The sequence below is a fragment of the Melanerpes formicivorus genome, unplaced genomic scaffold (genome assembly GCF_026170545.1).
Source record: "Melanerpes formicivorus ecotype bairdi unplaced genomic scaffold, bMelFor1.0.p_v2 SCAF_4, whole genome shotgun sequence".
Taxonomy (NCBI): Eukaryota; Metazoa; Chordata; class Aves; order Piciformes; family Picidae; genus Melanerpes; species Melanerpes formicivorus.
Genome location: NW_027142356.1, coordinates 9570734 through 9587160, shown reverse-complemented (window position 1 = coordinate 9587160; position 16427 = coordinate 9570734). Strand labels below are relative to the sequence as shown.

Genomic DNA, 16427 nt, shown 5'->3' with positions numbered 1-16427 from the left:
TGAAGAATTTCTTCCTAACATCCAGTCTGAACCTCCCCTGGCGCAGCTTGAGACTGTGTCCTCCAACTCTCCTTGATTTTCTTCTTTGTGTAGAGCAGGAAGGACAACAGCTAGAGCCTGAGCTCTGATCCTTCCTAGGAAACAGCATTTTGCTAGAGCCAGACTTCATTAATGCTCCCAGATTTATTTATTTTTTTCCCTGAAGCATGCTGTTTATGTGCTTGACTCAGTAGCCTAGTGACCACATGTACCCATCACGTGTGTGTTTGTCTTGTGAAGTGTGAGACTTTGAGACTTGACAGAAAAAAGATTGGTGGAGCACACTATGATTATGTTGCCGTTAATCATACTTTGAGACCAATGGTAATTGTTTAACTTAGTTACTAATAATAGCACTTGGGCTGGGAGTAGGGCAGCCTAATTTTTTTCTTCTTTTTTTTTTCTTTCTTTCTTTTTTTTTCTTTCTTTTTTTCCTTTTTTTTTTTTTTTTCTTTTCTTTTCTTTTTTTTTTTTTTTTTCTTTTCCCCAGGCCCTCTGGAAAAATACCTGCTGGTTCTAAAGAACAGTTGTTTTCAGATGAATACAGGCTTGTGCTCAGATTGTGGGCTTTCTTTCAGATACCCAATCATTCTCTCTCTTTGACTGCTTTCAGCATCCTTTATACTGTGCTGTTGGAGATAGCAAAGAGAGTCAGTCACATCTCTGCTTTGCATGGCGTTCAGACATATTCATCTTTTTGTCCAGTCACTTTGGTTTAAACCCTAAAAAGCTGCTGAGTAAAGTCGCTTGAGGAGGACTTTTTGTGACACATAGCCACCAGTTTAAAGTCTGGGAGGAATCTATAGCAAGGTTCATGGCGGGGCAGGGAGGGTGTGCTTTTCATGACAAATGGACGGATAGTTTTCTCAACTTGAAATCATGCACAATACACCATAGCACCAACACTTTCATCCCCACCAAGGGAGGTTGCATGTCTTCTTCCTGATGCGACCATGCACATTTCATAGACACAGCAAATGGACATTTACTTACAATCATAGAATTTTTAGGGTTGGAAGCGACCTGAAGGATCATCCAGTTCCAACCCCCCTGCGCAGGGACACTTCACATTAGATCAGGTTGCTCGAGTCACATCCAGCCTGACCTTAAAAACCTCCACAGATGGGGCTTTCACCACCTCCCTGGGCAAACTGTTCCAGTGTCTCACCACCCTCATGGGGAAGATCTTCTTCCTAATATCCAATCTGAATCTACCCATTTCTATTTATTTTTCCATTCCCCCTAGTCCTATAATTACCTGACACCCTAAAGACCCTCACCAGCTTTCTTGTAGGCCCCCTTAAGATACTTGCTCCTCCCTTCCTTTCAGCTGCTTGTTGAGAGGATAAGCCTGCCCTTTTATGAAGTGAAATAGGGTTCTTGGTATAACAGCAGCTTCATGAAGGGTGTCATTGTAAACACTGTGCCTTCTATTGAGCTGCCCCTCCATTTTCTTTCTGGAACACAATCAAAAAGGCAGCTAGCAATAGTAGGTCCAAACCTCTGTTGTTTGTGTTGTGCTAAATTTTTCTTTTTTAATTATTTTGTTGCCAAATGGTTGAAATAAAAAAAAATTACTTCATATTTTCCCCCATAGAGGAAGTTAATTGCATACTTTTTGGTTAACTACAAAAGTACATAAGAAATCAAATTTTCCTAAAGATGATGCAAAATGTAACTGCTAATGTATTGACCAGAAACAGGGAGTTCGTGTTCACTTGAAATAGAATAGAATAGAATAGAGTAGAGTAGAGTAGAGTAGACCAGACCAGACCAGGTTGGAAGAGACCTTCGAGATCATTGAGTCCAACCTATCATCCAACACTATCTAATCAACTAAACCATGGCACCAAGCACCCCATCCAGTCTCTTCTTAAACACTTCCAGTGATGGCGACTCCACCACCTCCCTGGGCAGCCCATTCCAATGGCAAATCACTCTCTCTGTGAAGAATTTCTTCCTAACATCCAGCCTAAACCTCCCCTGGCACAGCTTGAGACTGTGTCCTCTTGTTCTGGTGCTGGTTCCCTGGGAGAAGAGACCATCCCCCACCTGCCTGCACCCTCCCTTCAGGTAGTTGTAGAAAGCAATAAGGTCTCCCCTGAGCCTCCTCTTCTCCAGGCTAAACAATCCCAGCTCCCTCAGCCTCTCCTCACAGGGCTTGTGCTCCAAACCCTGTGAGGAGAGGCTGCATTTTACCATTCAGTTAATTTTCTCATTTTTTAGTTATGTGCAAAATATGATCTTATGATGCTGGCCTTTAAAGAGTCTAAAAATGCCCCTTGCCTTAACTATGTGGGGAAAAAATTTGATATCTTATTCTACTGTCAGCTAAGTACAGTTATAAAATAATGACAGGGAAGTTTAAACTCTTTTTATCCCTACATGACATAATAAATATGACTTTTTAAATTTATTTTTTCCCCCAGTGGAACATGTCTTACTGTAGTCAGTTATAATGTTTTATAGAGATGATATGTTAATATCCCTTTTATTTGCTTATTCATTGTATGTGTCAGGAATAAGAGTAAATACAAGCCTTGCTGGTTGCTGTCAGAATCACAGTTCTGCTGCAGTAGCCATTAGCAGCTCTGAGTCAGCCAGGACAGCTGGTTGGAACTGGCTACAGGTGTATCCCAGACCACCAGCATGGTACTCAGTATAAAGGGGGAAAGAGGAAATGTTTCTTTTTAGAGCTTCCTTCTTGGGTTCCTCTTCTTCCATCTCCTGTTCTTGAGGACTGCCTCCCTGGATATTGTGACTACTGCACTTTTTCTGGGCTGAGTATAATTTTAGATATGTTTTACTAACATTGCTATTAACTTGGGTATTTTGTTAAATCCATTTAAATTTCAATCTGTGGGTCTTCTGTTCCTGATCCCTCTTCTCTGCTGAGGAGGGGATCACTGGGTAATAGAGTAACTGCTAGAGTTTAGCCTAAAGTACAAACTAAACATGGATGGTGGTTTACTTGGTTGCCAACAACTCAATACATTTAAGGGAAACAGAATACAGAATTAACCAGGTTGGGAAAGACCTCCAAGATCATCAAGTCCAACCTAGCACCCAACACCATCTAATCAACTAAACCATGGCTTCAAGCGCCCCATCCAGTCTCTTAAACACCTGCAGTGATGGTGACTCCACCACCTCCCTGGGCAGCCCATTCCAATGGCCAGACAGTGGTTTAACAATTTTTCCTCAAAAGGTTTAAAGTGCCCTTTAGTACTTAGCAACAGCAAGGTCTCTTTCTAACCCATTCTCATGTTTAGTTCTGCAATTGTTGTTGAAAACTTAGTTTTTAAGCTGGGATATAATGGTTGTGTATTCTAGGTAAAGCAAATTTTGTACTTAAAATCACAAAAACAAGCAAACACCCCCAAAAAAATCACTGAACAGATTATCAGTAGTAACTTTTTTGAAAAATGGAGAACCAACAGAAAAATTCTACCCTTGGGAGTTATGGTACTCTGACAAAAATCTGAGGGAAAAAAAACACTTTATGCCTTATCTGCTAAGAAAAGTGATGAAAAACCCTGGAAAACTTGTCTAAGGGCCAATGTTTGTTTTGACTTTTATGAATTGAAACATTAAAAAAAAAGGTTAAACAAACCAAAAGCAAAAACCCTCCCATTTTTACAGGAAAGTTTTGGTTTTTATTCATAAGAAGTTTGACAAATGACTGAACAGAGCAGGAGATCTGCTATAGGCATGAAAAGCATCCCGAGGTGCTCTACAGCATTACTAGAGGCTTGTGGCCTTAGAGTGGGTCAAGGAAGTGGAAGAATAGAATGCTCTAGATCTTACTATTGCTTTCTTCTAACCTTCTTACAGAAGTCAATGCCCATTTTATCCAAGTGTATTCCCTTAAGGTGAGAGGTGAAATTCACCTTAAGGTAAAATTTTCTTATTTGCATTAATATGAACACATATGTGATTTCTTTTTTCCCTGGAAGCTTGATTGTGTGACAGGCTGGACTTGATGATATTTGAGGTCTCTTCCAACCTCATTGATTCTATGTATTGGTTGTTTTGGTAGAAATATCTTCAGCTGACTTGAATGAGAACTAGATGAAGTTGCAGTACTTCATAGAATGAAGTACTTCACAGGATTCTTGAAATGCACCACAGTTACTGAAAAATATTGGTCTTTATTCATTAACATCATTGCATTTTGTTCTTGGACAGACAGAGACTAGATATATAGGAAGCATCTAGGTGATGAATTCAGCATTAGGGTTTTACATAATTAACAGTTGGTGATGAAGTGCTACTCATGCTGAAATACTTCACTTTCAAGGGTTACAAATCTGTTTTGCAGGGTATACAAGATCTGAGTTATTACTGGGCTTGGATTTCCAGTACATTGCACTTAATCTAAACCACTTATAATACTGCACCGAACAGTTTAAAATAGCTCACTGTGTTCTTCGTGGCAGACTTGTGGTGCTCTACCACTGCTAAACTTGCTAGACTGACCTTGCTTTTGAATTGGAAGCTGTACTTAAGCCAGTTGTAGATGGAAGTAAGTGACTTTGAAAAAGTTAATTAAAAGTCTTGCATACATGTGTTTTGTTTGCAGATGAGTTGTTGGCTTTTTTCTTCCCCTGCCTCTCTTCCCCCTCCCCCCTTGTTTTTTTTTCTATTTGGCAGCATTGCAGCTCATGCTAATAATCAAAATACAAAGCTGTATTCAGTGTTGAGTTCCCTTCTCCCTGCTTCCCACCAGGAATCACTATCAATAATTAAGCTTTTGAAGTAGTGCTTCTGGTGAGTTAGGAGGTAGAATCTGCCATTTGAACTTCAGTTATTTAATTGATTTCTAGGAGTGTGTAGAGGTGGCTATTGAGATGATGTCAGGATATCGTAAAATCACAGAAGAGTAGGGATTGGAAGGGACCTCTGGAGTTCATCTAGTTCAAGTCCCCTGTCGAAGTAGCATCACCTAGAGTAAACTACATAGGCATGTGTCCAGGAGGGGCTTGGAAATCTCAGGTGAGAGACTCCACAAACTCGGTGGGCAGCCTGTCACCCTTACAGGAAAGACTTTTTTCCTGATGTTGAGGTGGAACATTTTGTGTTCCTGTTTGTACCTGTTGCCCCTCATCCTTTCAGAGGGCACCACTGAAAAGAGACTGGCCTCTTCTTCTTTACACCCACCCTTCAGATATTTGTAAACATTAGTAAGATCCCCTCTGTCTTCTCTCTCCAGGGTTAACAGCCCCAAGTCTCTCAGTCTGTCCTCATAAGAGAGGTGGTCTAGTCCCTTAATCATCCTTGTGTCCCTCAGTTGGACTTCCCAGTATTTTCCCATCTCTGGAGAGCCTAGAACTGGACACAGTATTCCAGACTGGATGGAGTATACTCCAGTACAGGCTGGAAAGAAAGCCTTAGTTAATAAGGTGAGACATTTCAAAGTTACATTCTTCTTGCCCGTTAAAATAACGATCAGACTGCAGTTTCTAGAAATAAGGTGCAGCTTTCTCAGACAGATGGATATTGCTGTTGGCTGGATGTCTTAATAGGGTAGGTGTTGCACATATATGAGGTGTTAGGTCCTTAGCTATTTGTTTGCACGGGCAGTTAGGTTGTTGTCCTCCTGCCCATGCACGTATGCTTTTAGCTCTTATTAAATTTTTAGCTTTAAGAGTTTAGACTAGCATTTAACTCCAGCTGTCACATCTAAATGTACAGATTTTCCCTGTCTTCCATTAGCCTTGAAGCAAAAAACCACCCCAAAACAACCCCCAACCTCTAAACCCCCAAACAACAACAACCCCCAACTAAAAACCCAACTCCAAAAGTCTTATGTAAGCAAGGTACCCTGGCTGTCGCTCATTTACTGCAGATGTTTATCAAAGTTGGCATTTTTTTTTTCCTGCTTAAGTGAATAAAAATTTAGCAGGTTGGGTTTGCATGATCCTTTAGTGTCCACTGAATTTCTTAACATCTTCCAGATACCTAGACTTGCAAGTTCATATTGTATCACAGTTTCTAATGTGTGTGGGGGGGAAAGGGTGGGAGTAGGGAGGTGTTTGGTTTTGGTGGCTTGTTTTTTTTCTGGAGGTCTGAGTTCTTGTATGCAAATCATGACATGCGAGTAACTTTCTATTTTGTAGTAATACTGTAGATGCTTGCAGTTACTTAGTTAACAAAAGAGATTACTTTAGCTTAAAACTTATTTTTGTTAGGTCAATAGTACTTTTAAAACTGCATTTCCCCCTCTTTTCAGGAATTCTTATTATAGTAAAAATAGAAGAGCACACCCTGTTCTTACAGCAAACTTTTCACCTTTACATACTATGTTCTCACTAGAATAATTTATACCCTGATTTGCATACTTTTACTCATCTATGCATTCTTTTTAGTTGTCTAGCACTGCTTGGAGCGTTGCTTTAACAAGTGAGCTAGTGAGAAGTGTTTTAATTACACATTAAGGAATTAAATTGAAAAGCATTTTGTCTTTCAGTCTTCCACTGGTGCTTTCTGTATATTTTAGTTTGTGCAACAGCCTGGGAGGATCTGCAGGTGTATTTTGAGGAGAGAACTACAATTTGGATGTTTCACAATTGAAAAGTTCGCAAGAATCCTGAAGTGGAGAAATAACCTGGAAAAGCAGGGTAGAGTTGAATAAGGCTGAGGACAGAATTCTTTGGGTGTAAATTAGCTTGCTGCACAGGCATTGATAAAGTAGCTGTACTGAAGAAAATTCTGGGGTTTATAGTCATTCAGAAGCTGAGCATAAGTTAAATGTTAAGCTTTTAAGAGAAATAACAAGCAACATGCAGGTACATCAAAACAGGCTCTGTCAGTATGCGAAGTTCTTCTATTCTGCTTTGGTAAGATATCATTTGCAGGATTTTGTCCAGTTCTAGGAAGCATTTAAACAAAAACATGGCTCAGATGAGGGTAGTCCTGAGCACAGCCTCAACAGCCATCAGAAGGAACTCTATTGATATGAGGGAGTTTGAGAACTGGAGTGGTTTAGATGAGAACATATACAATTGAGGGAAGGAGTAAGTTTTCAAAGCCCTAAAAGTCAACTAGGAAAAAACCCTCAAAATAATAACCAACCAGCCACCCCTTCTCCCCTCCCCACCCCCAAAACACAAACCCCAACACTACTGAAAACAAAATCAAAAACCCCAACCAAACAAAAAGCAATGAACTAACCCACCAAACCCCAAACACACCACCCCCAAAACAGAAGAAAAAGTAAGCTGTGTGCCTAGGTTTTGTTCTCTCTGCAGAAGACGATGCCAACTGTGGAACTACTTCTGTTTTGGTTCTATCTCCATCATATGATATTTTAAAGAACAGACTTATGAATAATGTTATCACATTTGACAGAACTGTTGCCTTGACTTTATGGAAGTCATCTAGGTTGTCTCTGGAAATTGCTTCTAGTGCTGCTTCTGGAAGTGTTCAGAGTCAGGTTGGACAGGGCCTTGAGCAGCCTGTTCTAGTGGGAGGTGTTTCTGCCCGTGGCAGAGAAGTTGTAACTGAATGATCTTTAAGGTCCCTTCCTACCCAATCTATTTTCAATTGATCACATGTTAAACATTGACATGTTGCTTGTGGCAATATTGCTTCAACAGTTCCTTCCATAGATATTATATTGCAGAACCCCAGGATTTGTCTGCTTTTACAGTTGAATTCAATTTAAAAGATAGGCTGCTTGTAGCTGTAGGTAACACTGGTATCAAAAATGCATAAGTTTTTCTAAGATTAGAAATGAGAAGCACAGCTCAAAAGCTGGGGCCAAGAAACATTGCTTGTGTATGAGAGAAAGGAGCCAAGGAGGTAAGAGACTGGCAGTACTCTGTTCTATGCAACAACATAAAACCAGAGAATGGTAGTACTGAAATACTGCATTTGGATGATTTTATCTCAAGAATTTCATAGCTTTTAAAGTTGAAAGGTAGTTTTTTAAATTGCCAAGATCAATTTAAAAGATAAGCTCTGCTGCTAAGGCATTTTGGGGGAGAGGGAAGTGGTTTTTGCACCTATATTTATTTTTGTAACACAGCAACTAAATGTTGGTATTTGACTTGTATGTGGAGTATTTTTTGGTAAGAATTTTAACTTTGGTTTCAGTGAGATTGTTTCTCGGATATTTTCACATACAAGTGTGGTGTTTTGACCCTGGCTGTGGGACAAACATTCACCAAAGCCATGCTTAGATGGACAGGAGAAAGGGGAAAATATAACAAAAGTCCCATAATAAGGTAGAAGCAATTTTAATAATGCAAAGCAAAAGCTGCACATGGAAGGAAAAAGCAAACAAAGATGTTGTTTTCTACTTGTTGTCAAGCTGGATGATGTTTTGGTCACTCCCAGGAAGCAGGGCTTCAATAAGAGTGGCAGCTGTTGCAGAGGACAGACACCTTCAATGAATGTCCCCAATCTTCCTTCTTTCACTTGGTATCTATATCTGAGCTGGCATTGTAAGTGTGGCAGTTTAGGCTGTGCCTTCAAGCTAGGAGTTACAGTTGGTGTAAAAAGGAAAACAAAAGAAAGATAATTCTAAACAAATTTCATTGGTAGATGAGTGGGATGTAGTTTTACGATCCTGCGTTCTGCTCTCACTCTCCGTCTCTCTCTGCTGGAATGCATGTATGCTGCCCTTGGACAGAGAAGCCACTTATCAGCAAATTTAAGATAAGAAAAAACTGATTTCTTAGCAAAGCTTTGAGCTAACTGAAATTCCCTTAACATTTTCTTTTTTCTCTTTTTCTTCTAACTAACAGAGGGGGAAAAATGGGATGGGGAAGAGAGGTTGGGAGGAGCCTGAGGTGGAATAATCCTCCCAAGGAGGATTTCTGTGTTTCCTTTTCATAAATTCTTGTATAATATTGCAAATACTATATATTTTGTATATATTGATTGCATATCATTATTGCCTGTGAAATACAGTTTCATTTGCTGCTTTGACTGAGTTTAGCTGAGCTTTTTGTTGATGTTGGTTTAAACCATCACACTACAACAATAAGGCATGGAATACCCCTTTGGTCAGTTTGGGGCAAGATCTTGCCCACCCTTCAGTGCATTCTTGGGGTGGGGAAATGTTACAAAATCACAGCTCTGCTACTTGGTTCAGCAATAGCCAAAACACTGGTGTGTTTAGCAGTGCTGTAGCTGGGTGTTGATAACACACCATGAGAAAGATTTTCTGTGGAGAATTAACTCCAGCTAAGCAAAAACCCAATACAAGACAAGTGTGGCTTCACTAAGCACTTGGTAGTCTGTCAAGTAAACATAGCAAGGGTGCCACAGGACAGGGGAGAGTAAGTTAAGTTTCATAATACTTTTTTCCTTGTGCACTGTTGGTGACCCAATATGTTATAGTAGTGCTTGGAGAAACTCTGAAGTTGTTGTTTTTTTCTGTTATTTTTTCCTCTTCCTTTTCTTTTTCTTCCTACACAGTGTGCACTGAAATTGTGGTCACTGGTACCATAGATGCACTTCTGTTTCTAAACACTATGGTGCATTAAGAATTGGGATAGAATATAGAATAGAATTAGCCAGGTTGGAAAAGACCTTTGAGATGATAGAGTCCAACCTTTCATCCAACATTGTCTAATCAACTAAACCATGGCACCAAGCACCCCATCCAGTCTCTTCCTAAACACCTCCAGTGATGGTGACTCCACCACCTCCCTGGGCAGCACATTCCAATGGCCAATCACTCTCTCTATGAAAAATTTCTTCCTAACATCCAGCCTAAACTTTCCCTGGTGCAGCTTGAGACTGTGTCCACTTGTTCTGGTGCTGGTTCCCTGGGAGAAGAGACCAACCCCCGCCTGGCTACATCCTCCCTTCAGGTAGTTGTAGACAGCAATAAGGTCTCCCCTGAGCCTTCTCTTCTCCAGGCTAAGCAACCTCAGCTCCCTCAGCCTCTCCTCACAGGGCTTGTGCTTGAGACATATAGTTTGCTAAATCCTCAGTAACTGGGAAACTGGTAGGAAATCTATTAAGGGAACACATGGAAAAAATGTCTTTAGAACCTGGAATGTGTTGGCTTGCTGCAGTTCTTTCTTTTCCTACAAGCCTTCACTTTTTTAGTTTTTCCCTCTTCTCAAGTGAATTTACTTGAGTGGTAAGTCCCTGCAAAATTCAACAGAATCTGAGTCTGATGTGGTTTTTCCTTATTTATCCCCATCTCTTCTTTCAACCTTTAAGAAGTTGGTGTAGGTAGTTAAATGCTGGGGTGGCAGATGAATGCTCCTTAGGTTCAGAAAAACCAAGGGCCTCACAGTAAGGCAACTGATTTGATTTGTGTCAGTTTGATCAAGCTTGGTGCTTTGTGTGCTTGTCATGAAAAAAGGTTGCAGTGAAAACCATAGTGCCCTTGGCACCAGCTCTGTATATATGAGGTGGCAGCAGTGGTTAAACAAAAACATAACTTTAAAGCATGACTGACTTCTAAAAGCTGACTTGTAAAAAATTATCACCTTCACTGACCGTCTGCTCCATGTGTGTCTGAAGACATGGAGTATAATTGACTTAAGTGACAAAAAATATGATTATTCCTAGTCTTGTCAACAGCAGAGTAAGTTGGCTATTATTTCTCCTTAGGCATCATCAGAATTGTTGCATGAGTAACAAGGCTAATCAGTCTCGCCCATACAAGCTCATGTTGCAGAGGTCTTAGCCAGTGAAATGATTGATATGTTTTGACTTACACAAGCTTTATGGCAATGGTGTGTATGAACATAAGAATGAGCTTGTTTGGTGGCGTGGATTTTCTTTTAAAATAGATTATAGTGTTCTACATATGCTCTTAAGAGGGGAAAAAAAAAAGTTTATTGATAGATATTTTGGCCAGCCACAGAAAACCAGACTGGATGAAAATATATCTGTGTAAATCAGAAACACAAAACTGAAAATACAACTGTCAGATGTAAACACACAGTAATTTTTCACCAAAACATTTGCAAACTCCAGTAATTTGCTGCTTAGAGGGGTGCTGAGGTAGAGCTGAGTGTGGTGGGCACTTAGAGTTGCTATCTGAAATGATGCTTCAAAATTACTTCCACTTGAAAAGCTGTTCAGAGGCACTTGCTGTCTGCTGAAATGTGCTGTTTGTCAATCAGCCATCACATGTTTTTTTAAGGAACTGTACTTACATGGCTGCTGTAAACTCAAGGGATCAGGATATCCCTACAAACCCCAGAAGGACTGTTATGTGCACATACAAGAGGAAACACTAAGACCAGCGTTTAATAGTAGTCGTGTTTCTGGACTAGGAAGTACATCAAGGGGTTTCACTGCTAACCTGCATTTTGAAAGCTAGATGGGAATTTCTACATTAGCCTTTCAGTTTTGAGAGTTATCAGGATGGCAGCAAGTTCTTGGTGAAGTTTGAGCTTCTGTTGCTGCTAATGATTATGCTATTGTTATTTCTGCCTGTAAATGAAGGTCTTAAACATGAAAAGAAATGAAACTTCAGAGGCAACTTCTGGGACTCCATCCTCAGAGGAGTAAATCCAAGATGGTGGGCGGATCCTAGCAGGACCCTGCTGTTCCTCTCATGAGTTTGGTTTGCTTTTCAAAGGAGACAACTGTATATATTACACTAATTAGTATGTTTTAATAAGACGAACTGTATTCCCACTAGTTCCACTGAATTAAAGCTCTTCATGGTAACCTTGGACAAAAGAAGTGCTGTAAACGTTTTAATTACAAGTTGTTTTGTACGTGTACAGATTTTTACAGAGTTCTCTTTACCTCTCTGTTTCTCTTAAGAGTAAGATTAACATTTCTGCAGGAGAAGGCTTCTGTTTGGCCTCATTTAGTTTGCTTTTTGGCCTTTGCACCCCTGTGGTGATGGGAAACTTTTCTGTAGTCTTTGGGGGATTTGTTAGTGTGAAGGGGAAAAGAGGAAATGTCTTTGTGATCTAGATTAATGCAAATGGGAGGGTGATTATATCTCTCTTATGGAAGTGCAAAGGTGCGTAAAAAATGTGTAAGTATATCAGCTGGGGACTGTTTCTTGGAACCAAAGTATTACAGGCTGTCCTTAAGATTTAGGCAATTTAACTTCTTAAGTGATATAAAGATGTATGTTAGAACATCACACTTGTTATTTTATAGGAGCTTAGAAATGTGAGTCTAAAATAACAAACATTTTAGTTATTGAAAATGGTAAGTAATGGTTTCCAGCAAATTAGTTTGAGAGTGTTTTGTAACTGTCAGCAGTTTTAGTGTAGTTTTGTTTTCTTTTCCTTTTTTTATACAGAGCAGAATGTTGGTGATACTTAGTGGATTTGTAATACTGTGGCAGCAACCACTTAAAAGTGAAGCAGTTTTTCACATAGTGCCTGTGAACAGCCAAGGAAGCTTTCATATGTTATCAGTAACTTTTTGAGTTAGGAAATCTTGGTTACTTTAACACCTTTGCTGTTTCCCAATTCTACATTTTTTTCAATAGAACCCTAAAAATGTTACAGTAATATTGTGCAGCAATTGACTGGAACTGTTGACTGGAAAGTTGTTTGCTTTCTGTGTATACTCTGTTAAATGCCAAAAATTAAACTCGCATGGGGGGGAAAAAACCTACCCCATACAAAAGCACCATTACAAAACTCAAGAGCTGCTTCACTCTTGACTGTATCATTATAACACTAATCTTCTAATCCTGGTAAGTATAGTTGGCAATGAACTGTGAAGAGGAGGAGTTCTGAAGTCCTAGATGCTTGCAAAGGCAGGAATATTGTCTTGATAGAGAAATGGTTTATTTCTACATACAGTACTGAATGGCATTACCATTTCAAATTCAGTTTAGAGTACTAGAAAATTCTTAGTGTTATGTCCTATATAGAACAGATGAAAACAGTGATATGCTTAGGCCACACCTTGAGTACTGTGTTGTCCAGTTATCAATTTAGGAAAGATGTTGACTTGCTGGAGCACGTCCAGAGAAGGGCAAGAAAGTTGGTGAGGGGTCTGGAGCACAATCCCTATGAGGAGAGGCTAAAGGAGCTGGGTTGCTTAGCCTGGAGAATAGGGGGGTCAGGGGAGACCTTATTGCTCTCTACAACTACCTGAAAGGAGGTTGTAGAAAAGCAGGGCCTGGTGTCTTCTTCCAGGCAATCAGAACAGGAGGACACAGTCTCAAGCTGCACTGGGGGACGTTTAGACTGGATGTTAGGAAGAAATTCTTCATAGAGAGAGTGATTGGCCATTGGAATGAGCTGCCCAGGGAGGTGGTGGAGTTGCCATCATTGGAGGTGTTTAGAAGGAGACTAGATGGGGTGCTTGGTGCCATGATTTAGTTGATTAGATGGTGTTGGATGATGGCTTGGATGAGATGATCTGGTCTCTTCCAACCTGGTTTATTCTATTCTATCAAGGATTGATATATATAGGTACAGTCTTATATATAATGTGTATGTTCTGTTCAGGATTGCCATAGTGCTTACGAACCCTCAAGGATCAAGTTATTATTTCCCTAAACATTGTTTAAACAAAAAGGGGTGTTGGGAGAAATATCAATATTTTGTTGCCCCATTTATTGTATAAGCAAAAAGGAAGGTTGTGGGAAGGGAGAAGTATTCTCTACTCTGGACAGCTTTCAACTGAAGTGAGAGGAAACAGGAAAAGGTAAGTTCAATACATGGCAAGAATGTAAACAGTGTGGCAACAGCTGTTAATATAGTGAGCAATCACTTGATCAGATGAGTGTCATAAGTGCTATGAAGTTGTTTTATTTTATTACCTTGTCCTGTAGCAAGAAAATAGAGGGTTTGTGTTTTTAAGCAAGACCTTGTAGCTTTGCATGGTGGGGAAAGGTATTTTAAAATGTGTTGCTTTGACAACTACAAAGGCTAAAAGTGGGCAGACCCTTTTTTGCTGCTTAGACATCAAGACTGATGTTTTGGAGATGAGGTTATTGAAGGTAAGCATTGATCCATTAGAGAAATGAGTGCTAACAAAGAGGGAGAAAGATTTAGGCACAGGATTCCATACAGGTTCTCCAAGATGATGTGCAGAATATGTTCCTGAGTGACCAGGAATTTATTCACTACTTTTGTGTTGGGAGACATAGAGACAAGAGTTATGATGAAAGGATAAAGATGTCTGGGTTTTTTTGAGCATAATGATGAATTACTGTAACTCAGTGTTGAGTTGAGAAACAAGAGACAGCTAGGCAGATAATAGATGTTATCACTGAAATAACTTCAGAATGGGCTTCTTGTTCATGCTATTGAGAGTTGGAGACTACAAAAAATGCATGGAAGTAGGAATAGTGAGGACCAATGAAAGAAAACAGTGGCTCACTCAACCATCCTGGCTTTAGGTGGTATAAATATTTCAGTGTCTTTTGAATGGAACCTCATTCTTTAGTTTTGCCCATAACAAATGAATGCTTTACTTAATCCAATTTCATGGGTTTGGTCTGTACAAATTTTATGTTTTCATAATACTCATGTATTTTAACTGGATACAATAAAGCTATTACTTTTGGTATGGTTCTTAAGTCCTCTGAAGTGCTATATGGCCAATAATTTTAATGGGAACAGGAAGCCTGGAATTCTAAATATTGAGAGGTTTGGGTTTCTGAAGCTGCTCTGGAACCTGCTTCTCACTGACCACGGAGTACAACACTAGGTACTGAAATCTGAGTGCAAGTTCTTTACTATGATGTGTCTCATTCATCTTGCCTTTTGAACACACACACACTCAAATATTTTGTTAACCGAGAGCCAAAATGTAATATAGTAAGAGCCAAGCGCCTATTTTTTCATCAAGTATGTAAGAATACACTCTCAGTTATCCTCAGCAGTCTCATGCATGATGGAAAATTGCTATTGCATTGGCAGTGATACTGTGCCTGTAGTGCAGCCCAGTTGTACCAGACTTAATGACAGAAGCATCAAGCCAAGAGCATTTAGTCTAGACTGAGCACTTTTGAACTCTTTCATTTCCAAAATACTAGAACTGGTCAATGGTCTGTGAAGGCAGGCAAAAAGTAGCTGCAGAGAGAGCATGGTTAAACCTTAAAAATTCTGGTTATTCAGAGTAGGTACTGGCATGTAACAGGGCTCTTTTGAAATGAGTAAATCTCAGATCTCTCCATCTTGGTGACATTCTCAAATTGAAAATATCAGAAATGTCCCTATTTAAGCATGAAATGTTAATTTGTAAAGTCATTTTTTATAAAATAATTATCAGATTTACTTGGAAAGATGATGGAGTCCTTTTGGTGTTCATGACTGTAATGAATCATCAGTTTGTTTGCTGAATATTCACACATCCGTTCTGCAACACAGACAACATGATTTGCCCTAAACCAATAAAAGACCCTCTCTGAACCTCTGCTGTGAAGACAGGCTGAGGGAGCTGGGGTTGTTCATCCTGAAAAAGGGAAGGTTTCAGGAAGACCTAATAGCAGCTTTCCATTACCTAAAGGGTTCCCACAAGAAGGATAGAGGGAGATTCTTTGCAAAGACCTGCAGCGATAGGATGACAGGCAGTGGTTTTGAACTAGAGAAGAGCAGATTTATTTTGCATGTTAGGAACAAGTTCTTTACCACAAGGGTGGTGGAGCACTGAAATAGGCTGCCCAGGGAGGTGGTTGAGGCCTAATCCCTGGAGATATTCAAGGTGAGGCTCAGAAGGACTTTGGGCAACCTAATCTAGTTGAGGATGTCCTTGTTGACTGCAGGTGTCTTGGACTAGATGACGTTTAGAGGTCCCTTCCAACCCAAAGCATTCTGTGAAGATAGAATGCACTTCAGAGGCACAGTGATTCACAGGCAGATGAAGTCACCTGATTCTGTAGAGCAATTGTGAAAGAAAGATTTGGGTTTGGGTTTCTTGGTTTGTGGGGCTTTTATGAGAAGTGCAAATATGGCTGAGCTTTGCAGTGGAACTGCAGTATGTTTACTCACTAAACTTTGGTTGTGAACTTCTCAGAGTGAGTTGAATAAGAGGATTTGAGAAAGCTATAAAGAGTTATCTACCCCCTGCAGACTTCAGATCCTGCATTTATTGCAAGCAGTATTAAAAGCTGCCGTGAAGCAGTTTTTGTAGGAAGGTGAAGTTTCTGTAAGATCTCTTGTGAAGACGCACATCAGCATATTGTTTTTCTCCTGGCTAGGAAATAGTCTGCTGGTTTAACAAAACTTCTTTCAAGAATGAGACTTGATTTCTGAGGTGAGTTTTGTGAGAATCTAAGCAAATGTATATTTCAGCACAACATGGTAGTTGCAGCTGAGATCTGTTTAAACTGAAATTTGCATCAAAACTCTGGGATTTTGGCAGATTGATTTACCTCAATCTGAAGCATTGGCACAGTCTTAAGAAACCAACTCAGTTCTAAAAAACCTGCAATCCTGAACCAATACAGAATTTCTAGGAAGTGTTAGAATAGAATAGAATTA

The 16427-nt window shown here is 39.8% G+C and overlaps 1 protein-coding gene across 1 annotated transcript in view; it reads left to right on the top strand.

Annotated features, from left to right (window-relative positions):
• The window catches only part of COL25A1 (collagen type XXV alpha 1 chain), a 348081-nt gene that overhangs the window by 15542 nt on the left and 316112 nt on the right, over window positions 1-16427 (top strand). The gene's annotated exons all lie outside the window — the stretch shown is intronic.